Source organism: Sorex fumeus, unplaced genomic scaffold, assembly GCF_029834395.1.
Source record: "Sorex fumeus unplaced genomic scaffold, SorFum_2.1 ptg000151l, whole genome shotgun sequence".
Taxonomy (NCBI): domain Eukaryota; kingdom Metazoa; phylum Chordata; class Mammalia; order Eulipotyphla; family Soricidae; genus Sorex; species Sorex fumeus.
In genome coordinates, this window is record NW_026606208.1 from 4,141,578 (window position 1) to 4,151,684 (window position 10,107).

Genomic DNA, 10,107 nt, shown 5'->3' on the forward strand with positions numbered 1-10,107 from the left:
TTTCCAATCTGACTAGTTTCTATTCCTTTGTTCCTTGCTAGAGAAGCTTTGTTGGGGTGGTTTCTGTTCATGGTTCATGAAGATTAGTTCAAATTTTGATGAAGATGATATGATCACGGTTGGAGAGAAACCCAACTTCTCCTAGTTTTCTTACCATGGCCCTGTGCCTCTGAAATGCAGAGGGATTTGGGGTTGAAAAGGACAGTTAATTTAGGGAGGCAATGTTTGTTTCAGTAACCTATCAGTCTTGTTAAATCTACACTTTTTTGGGGGGATCACACCCGGCGATGCGTGGGGATTACTCCTGGCTCTGCACTCAGGAATTACTCCTGGCGGTGCTCAGGGGACCATATGGGATGCTGGGAATCGAACCCGGGTTGGCCATGTGCAAGGCAAACACCCTACCCGCTGTGCTATTACTCTAGCCCCCTAAACCTACCTTTTAAAAGAAATAATACTTTTTTGCTATACCTGTTGAGTTACGTGCACAAGGATTGAAATTGGTGGCTTCCATTATACTGAAGAACAGTTTCCACCAGAAGAATTAATGTTAGTAAAGAGAGACCAAATTGTTATTCAGAGATGTTATCAGTATCACTCTGGAAAACACAAATGAACTGACAATTATCCAAATAAGAAAATACATCAAGATGAGTTGAAATCTAAGATAAAAGTTTCTTAAATAAGTAATAACAACTTTCAAGTTTAATTTAAGTCATAGTGCTTAATTTTCTGGCTGTTTATTATAAAACATATCTTTCCAATAGAATGAGAATTTATTTATTTATTTGTTTTACATTTTATTGATTCACTGTGAGATATAGTTTCAAGCTTTCATGTTTGAGTTACAATCACACAATTATCAAGCACCTATCCTTCCACCAGTGCACATTCCCCATCCCCAGTGTCCCCAGTATACCTCCCCTTTCCCACCCTCCCCCTGCCCCCATGGCAGACAATATTGCCCATACTCTTTCTCTCTAGTTTTGGGCATTGTGGTTTGCAATGCAGATAATGAGAGGTTATCATTTTTGGCACACATCTCCCATCCCAACCGATTCCTCCAGCCATCATTTTCTTAGTGATCCCTTCTCTATTCCAGCTGTCCTCTCCCTGCCTTCTCATAAGGCAGGCTTCCAACTATGGACCAATCTTCCTGACCCTTATATTTACTGTCCTTGGGTGTTGGTCTTGTGTTATGTTATTTTATACTCCACACATGAGTGCAGTCCTTCTATATCTGTCCCTCTCTTTCTAACTCATTTTACATAGCGTAATATTCTCTATAAGATGTCTCCAAAAAAGATGTCTTATCAGGACATCTTTTTTATGACATCTTATTATCTCATTCCTACTCTCATTCCTACTTTGGACAACTTGCAGGCTATCGAATGTAGCCTGCCCACAGGGCAGAGTCTGGCAAACTCCCCGTGGCGTACCAAATATGCCAAATACCAGTAACAATGATGGGTCTCATTCTCCTAAAGAGCCTTGAATATAATCTCAGGGCTAGGATGAAAGAGACGTTACTGGGGCCTGCTCGAGGCAATCGACGAATCGACGAATATTCTCCATGCTATTCAATTCTAAGCAAATTTCATGACTTAATCTCTCCTAACAGCCACATAGTACCACATTGTGTAGATGTGCCAAAGTTTCTTTAACCAGTCATCTGTTCTCAGGCACTGGTGTTGTTTCCAGATTTTGACTATTGTGAACAGTGCTGCAATGAACATATAGGTACAGATGTCATTCCTACTGTGGTTTTTTTTGCACTCTTGGGATATATTCCCAGAAATGGTATTGCGGGGTCATAAGGAAGCTCAATTTCTAGTTTTTGAAGGACTGTCCATATTGTACTGGATGTCCTGGCCATAGCAGTTAGGCCATCAAAAGATATCAAGGGCATACAGATAGGAAAGGAAGAGGCCAAGCTATCACTATTTGCAGATGATATGATACTATACTTAGAAAACCCTAAAGACTGTACAAAAAAACTCCTAGAAAAAATAGCTCTGTATAGTAAAGTGGCATTCTACAAAATCAACACCCAAAAGTCCATTGCTTTTATATAAAAACAACAAAAGAGAAGAAAGAGACATTAAAAAATAGTCCTATTCATCTGCACTTGTTTGTTCATTGCAGCACTGTTTACAATAGCTAGAATATGGAAAAAATCTGAGTGTCTGAGAACAGATGACTGGTTAAAGAAACTTTGGTACATCTACACAATGGAGTACTATGTAGCTGTTAGAAAAAATGAAGTCATGAAATTTACACACAAGTGGTACTACATGGAAATATCATGCTAAGCGAAATGAGCCAGAAAGAGAGGGACAGACATAGAAAGATTGCATTCATTTGGGTAACATAAAGGAACAAAATAAGAGACTAACACCCAAGAACAGCTGTGATAGATACCAGGAGGTTCACTCCATGTTTTCGAGGCCAGCCGGACACTCTAGGGGTAAAGGCAGCTTAGATGGAAAAGGGAGCACCAAATAAAGGGTGCTGGGAAGATCTGCCCAGGACTGAAGATGCATACTGAAAGTAGACTCTAGACTGAACATGATTGCCACCCAATGCCTCTTCTGCAAACCACAGCACCCAAAAGGAGAGAACAAAGGGGTGTGCCCTGCCACAGAGGCAGGGTGGGATGGGGGATGGGAATGGGTGGGAGGGATACTGGGATTGGTAGGGGTGGAGAATGAGCTCTGGTGGTGGGATGGGTACTCAATCAGTGTATAACTGACACCCAAGCACAAAAACTTGTAAGTTTACAACTGTATCCCATGGTGTTTCACTAATAAAAAAAATATAAAAAAAATAAAAAATAAAAATAAACTGAATCCTATGGGGTTTACACACATAAAAAACAAACAAACAAACAAACAAACAAAAAATCAGTCCTATTCACAATAGTACCTCAGAAAATCAAGTACCTCGGAATCAGCTTAACCAAAGAGGTGCAGGACCTATACAAGGAAAATTATAAAACACTATTTCAAGCAATAAAAGAGGACACTAGAAAATGGAGACACATCCTCTATTCATGATTAGGGAGGATTAACATTATCAAGATGGCAATACTGCCCAAAGCGCTATACAAATTTAATGCGGTCCCTATCAGGATACCCTTGACATTTTTCAAAGAAATAGACAAAACACTCCTGAAATTCATATGGAACAGTAAACCCCCAAGAATAGCCAAAGCAATCCTTGGGAAAAAGAAGATACGTGGCATCACCTTCCCCAACTTCAAGTTGTCGTACAAAGCAGTAGTAATTAAAACAGCATGGTATTGGACTAGTAACAGAACCACAGACTATTTGAATATTCTGTCACAGACTCCCAAATATATAACCACTTAATCTTTGACAAAAGAAAAAGAAATGTGAAGCAGAATGTGAATTTAATGAGAAAAGTGTTCTTTTTTGTGTAAACTCAAAAGGACAGCAGCGGCTCTATCTCTCCCGCTGCCCACATTCGGTTGTCTCGAGCCACTTCCCCCGCCCTGGGGAGGTTGATGGCGATGGGCAGGCGAAGGAAGGAAACGAGGGCCAGGCTGGTTGGTGTCAGTTGCAGTTTATTCTATTCCCATCTCCATTCTCCTCTGATTCTCCTTCTGTTTCTTCCTCCCCCATGCTACTTCATTTTCCTCGATCCACCTTCATCCTCCTTCTGTCTCTGGACTCTGGATCCCTTTTCTCTTTCTCCTTCTGGAGTCTGGATCCCCCAGCCCCCTCTTACAGTCTAGTTAAATCCCCAAGCATGAGGTGTTGGGGCCTACATACAGGTGTGGTCACAATCAATAGGGGCAAAGTTCTTTCCCTCAAGGGAAAGCAGCTTCTAGGACAGATTCTTATTTAGCAGATCGACCCACCCTAGAGTGGAATCACATGAGTGTGTTTCTCCTCTCCTTGTCCAACAAACATAAAGCATTCATAATATTAATCATTTTGTATGGACACAGAAAGAAATACAATAAGCTTATAGAATTGCTCTCCTAGGGCCTTCTCAGTCTCAGACTACAGTGCTCAGGCCAGATAGTCTTTCCTATCCCTAGCAGGGTCCTAGTCTCGTCGTTACTTTTGGATTATGACAGCATTTGTCTATGATCAAGCTCTGAACTTATAGTTAAGAATCGTGGCACTTTGGCCTGGCCCATTTATATGCCAGGGTAGCTTGGCCTGGGTCCATTCAGTCCCTCGTCGGGACCCTGCTTTTGGTGTCTTAGGAACTAAGGGTAATTGAAGCTTAAGTTGAGAAAGCAGATGCCTGAAAGTGAATAATGTTCAAAGCCAATTAAATCCTAAGTTGCAAAAGCATAATATTAACAGTCTACCTGTATCTGTACAAAAAGGACACTGCTTCAAAGAAAACTGTTCAAAAGATATAAGGAGAGGAGAAAGGCACTATTACCTTATGATACAAGTTCAGTGTCCTAGAAAGATCTGACCTTACAAATTAACAGAATCTGATTAGGGGGAAAAGCTGATTAACTGGTTGAGGAAGAGAGCATAGAGAAGTGGTTACAGATACACGAAGGAATGGGAGTGACTTGGGAGCACTGTGATGGGTATAACCTGATAAACCTAAGCTCTGTAGCAAGGGAGAAAGGACAAATCAATTGTTACCCTACACTTTGGTACCTATGTCAGTGTCTAACAGAGATGATCAAATAATATTTATTCAATGTAAATTAATAAATGGAAAAGTCAAAGGCCTTATTCATAAGAATGTCAAAACTACAATATATGTAAGTAAATCTGAAAAGAATTTTTTGATGATTAGTACAAATGTAGAACTAATAAAAATAAAAGAAGTCAATGACTTAAAAAATATAAACATTAATGTAACCAACAGTCAAGTGGTTACATATATTCATTTATATATAATATAAGACTATCATCATCCCAAATCCCCCTTGATTTCATTTTAAGTAATTAATTTCATAATCCTTTTAAAGATAATATTAGTAGTCTAATTTGTAGCAAAATCGAGCAAATTTGTAGCAGTATAGTTTAGTACTGTTTGCTTTTGAACACTATACAAGAGGAACTATACAGTCTCTTCTTGTATCTGGCTTTTTAAAAAATACTGTTTGCTAATCGCATCTATTTTGTTGCCTATGACTTCAGTTTATTCATTGTCATTGCTGTATAGTATTTCAATGAGTCAATATCCCATGATTAATTTCTATGTTTGTTGTATGTGCCTGTTCATGTCCATGAAAACACATGCCTCAAATGAAATTGCTGGATAATAAATAAAATTTAATAATATTTTTATTGTCAACAAGATCATAAAATTTAATATTTTATTGTCAACAAGATCATTCAACTTTTATTTAATCTAATTTGTTAATAGCCATTGAATTTATTACTGCTAATGTTCTTAATATATTAATTTGCTCTTAAATTCACCTTGAAATGAGATTTTGTACAAGTATGAGGAAGTAGTTAAGATTTATTTTTCTCCATATGGCTATCCAATTTCCTTAGCATAATTTATGAAAACACCACTCTCTTCCAATGGCTCTGCAGTTAGACTTAAAATAAAAAAACCCTGTGTGCCCATATGCATAGATACTTTTTTAGTCCTTTGTTCTACCCGATCCTTTGCCAAAACCACACTTGATTTATTGACAAGCCTTATTATCTGATAAAGCAGACAATATTTCCTCCTCCTTCTTCAAGAAGGCTTTCGCTATTCTTGGTCCTCTGCTATTTCAAAATCAGAGTCTGCCAGTCAGCATTTTTGAAAAATAAAAACTCTTGGAATTTAAACTAAGATTTCAGTGACTAATTTGGAGAGGAATGCCAGTTTTACATGGAGGAGTCTTCCAAGAAATAAATATAATATATTGCTATATATATTTATCTAAGCCTTAATTTCTCTCTGCATTGTGTTTGACATTTTCCACAGCTGTCATTTTGACCAGATAGTTGATGATTTTATACTCCTTTAAATCATATATTAACAAATTTCAACCTCTAACTATATCTTGATAACGTGTAAAAATAATTAATTTTTAATATAGTGATATTGCATTTACTATATTACAAAATTACCTTTATTTCCCCTGTTTTAGTTTTGACATTTTAATTAATGAATTAATTGACTAATTTCACTTGCTGGAATCTGACTCAAATTTGAATGAAAACAGCAGTAGAGGACATCCCCTTTTGGATTTGATCGCAAGGAGAAAACTGGTTATCAATTTTTTCTCTATTTCTATCTATTCTGCCAAGGGATATGTAAGATGATTATGTTTCTTGCTCAAGAGGTACAAATGAAAACTTTTCCCAGTTTTCATCCGCAAGATGAATTTTTTGATTCAGAAGAGTCACAGTTTAAAGCCCCTGAGAATTTTCTTTTTTTAACGTGGTCTTGATAAATAAATGAATGCCAACATTTATCTACTGGAAAATAGATACAAGAAATACCAATGAAATTTTGGAAAGCAAAAGCAACCAGAGATCTTGGCCTAGATGTTATTGCACGATTGTCTTCTGTCAACTTCTCTGGGGGTAGGGGGGAGGGCGTGCAAAGACATATTTTGTAAAATCACGGGGAGAGGACCATTGCTTTGAGGGACAAAGAAAAAGGCGAGGGAGAAATGTTCCTCACCTCTGGCCTCAGTTCGAGATGAGCGTTTCCATCTGTGGGGGAATCTGGAGGTCACAGTGCACCAGAAAGTAATTTCTGTTTTAATGCCAGGGGCCATGCTGACTATTTAAGCCTTTATGCTGGTGAGTCACGTCAAGGTGTGCCAGGTGGGGGGTGGGGTGCAGTGTTGCTTCTGCTGCTGGGGTAGGTGCTCCCATTTAGCTGAGTCTTTCACGGAGTAAAGGGCAGCGATGAGTGATCAGCCCAAACAATAACTGGCTTAATAGATGCCCGGCTGGGACGGGAGTCTGCCTGAGAAGCATCCATTACAACATAATGGGCTTGGGGAAGAAAAAGGTTACTAGCTGGTAGCAGTGTCTGACATGCGGAGGTTGTGCTGTCATGTGGGATGGCGTGGGGGGAACCCATTAGGGTTCTGGCTCAGAGTGTCATTATTATTCTCTCCTTAAATCATAAGCACTTGAGTCATTTTTAGAGTTTCTAATCACCCACACACATTTTCTGTCTTTGGGACAGTTTTCCTGCTAGAAATAAGAGACAGAAGAAGGGATAGGGAAGGGTCCAATGGTTGGAGGTTGTGACACTGAATTTGCTCTACAGAGAAAACATCATGAGGACCTGTCACCAGAATGAAGACTTTAGGTGCCCAGCAGTGGAGAGCAAGATCTGTCCTTGGTGGTGATCACTGTCAGCACATGATTGTGTAGGTGGGTTTCTCGAGGAGAGGAGGTGAGGATCCGGGGGTGAACACCCCAATCTATGACTGAAGTGGTTCAGAAAGGTGGAAGAGGGAAGACTCTATACCAGGGATGGATGGAGAAAGTTGCCATGAGGTGATGGTGTAAATCCAAAGCACTATGGAAGGAAACTAGAAGAAGAAGGACAGGCTTAACAAGAGGCTTAACAGGACAGGCAAGGACTGGGGACTTTGCTTCTGATTCCAAGGTCTGAATGGCTGTCACCAGTGAAGATGTGACTGAATATGGTGGCTCCCGGGGGAATTCCAGATTTCCCTGTGAAAAGCCGATGGCACATGGAAATAGTTAGGCAATCAAACAGGCTTCCAGAGAAAGGAATTAGAAGACATGAACTCTGAGGGGTATTAAGATAGGAAGCATCATCAACTTGAAGATTTCAAACCATTTAAACATATTAATCTTTTCATTCCATTGCAACCTGGGTTAACTCCCTAACTGCTAATCCTGTCCGACTCCTACTTTGTATATTTCCCATGACAATTAGAAAGCAAAGCTGATTAAATACTGCAGAGAGTTTGATGAAATAGCTGTAATCAGAATTTTTAGAACCCCAATTTGTGAGGTACAGAGGGGTGGAAATAGCATATCTAGCCCCAATGCCCTTAGAAGTGTGTGGTCCAAGATCAAGGTGATCTTTGGGCTGACAAGATAGGTGATCAAATGGAGATAATTTGCCCTTCTAGGATTTGTTGCTGGGCAACAGGGCTGAATATTCATACCCTCTACCAAAGACTAAAGCTGAGAACTATCTAAATGTTTCTTTTTAATCAACTAGTAGAGTCAGTAGGGACGCTCCTAAGATTGGCAGGAAAAACTGGAATTTGGAGGTGTAATTCCCAGCTAAATTCTTTAAAATTGTGTTTTCCTGAAACCAAACGAGTTTAATGGATACTTATAAATCATTGACACTTAATCTGCTGTCTGGCACATAGTAGATACTCAGTTGATATTTACTGGATTAATTATAATGAGAGATTTCATAATCAGTACTCAGAATACTTGAGAACAAGAATGACTTGTGTGTGTGTGTATGTCTGCGTTTAGCTACTCCATTTCTCATTACTTTTTCTCATTTCTTCTAGCAATATAGTGTCCTCTCCTTTATTTTCCTGCGTTTGATATCCCAAATAATTTTACTGTAAAGTTAGCTTTATTATAGAACCTGCTCTTGTCAGAACACAGTTCTTTACGTGTGAGCTGAGTAAAGTATGCATTAATTCAGATCTTCATCAGTCCATAAACCAATAGTTCCGAACGTGGCTGCATGGCCTAATCACCTGGGGTAACAGAAATCATGGTGCCTGGTTTCCACCCCATAGATGATGACTCAGTTGTCTGGGGTGGGGCCGGGGTAGATAGATAGATAGATATATTTTTTAAGTTACCCAGGAGATTTTAATGTGCATTCAAATTGGAGAACCAGTGTTCTGAACAATTCTTTCCAGTGGAGCCCGACATCATTAAGGATGAAGTTCCTCTCGTGATCTCCCCACCTGGGTCATGATTCATTTAATGGGGCCATTCTAAACTATTTTGTAAGTTCTGGGTCTTATTTTGTTGTCTGGTTAATTTAGATTTCACTATGCTTGCCTCTCTCCACCTCCACCAAGGGATATCCAAGGGATTTTTAGAGAAGACAGAATTTAACTCTATTCTTCTATGATTGAGGTACATAATATTTGAGGTGTAGTTCTTACTACAATTGCTGACAATTTCAAGTGCATCATGTGAGAGCCATAAATGAAAGAAATAAGAAATTCAGCCCTCAGCTTTGTCATAAATCTGGCGTGCTAATTTTATTAGAGAAATCACCATTGAGAAACCAAAAGTTGTTTCACCGGAAATTCAAACTCTAATGAGGAGGGAGAGGCAGAGAGAGGGAGAGAGAGCCAGCTATAAATTAAAGATCACAACTCCTGGCTTTACGCATGCTTCCTGGTTCCTTGCCCAGACAACTTGTCTCTCCAAAAGCCAGGTAAGTTCTTTCTGTAGCTCCAGTTTTGACTTCTGGGTTTTGGGAATACTCATGTTTGCTAAACTGAGAGAGGTTCTATCGTTAGACATAACTTTGCTTGGGATGGTTTTATTTAATTCACTGTCTACAAGGCTCATGGACATATATTTTCATTTTTTTCTGACAGCAAGTTAATTCCTTTTATTCCTGAGTTAACCTGCAAGGAAGCAACAGCTAGGGAGAAAGTTTGAACTACAGATGCAAGATTCTTAAGCAGGGCTGGACCCTGGAGAACAGTTCCATTTTTTTGTAGGTTTTGAATTTTTATAATCTTCACTATTTTGTTTTAGGATTTTTCATAAAGGACTTTAAAACTAAATTCAATATAGCTTGTGATAATGAAAGTATAAAATCATTATTATATTTATATGTCTTTGGTACATAGAAAATTATCTTTAGGAATCATTTTACTGTGAAACCATGATATGACCTCATAGGTAAACCCGAAACAATATAGAAAAGTACAAGAAAAGGAAATGCTTTCCCTACTTAGTAATCGGTGGCCAGCCATGTGTCATTGCCTTTAGGAAAATTCAGCCCCATGTCACGTTTTCATGAAGATAAAGTTTAATTCTCTTATTTTAAGAGTGTCTAACCTTCTTCTTCTGCGTTGGTTTAGGATTAATTGAGAAATATTATTTTGGTAAGGATGTGACTGTTGGCTATTCCTATGCTGAAGTGTAGAACCTGAGGCCACTGGGG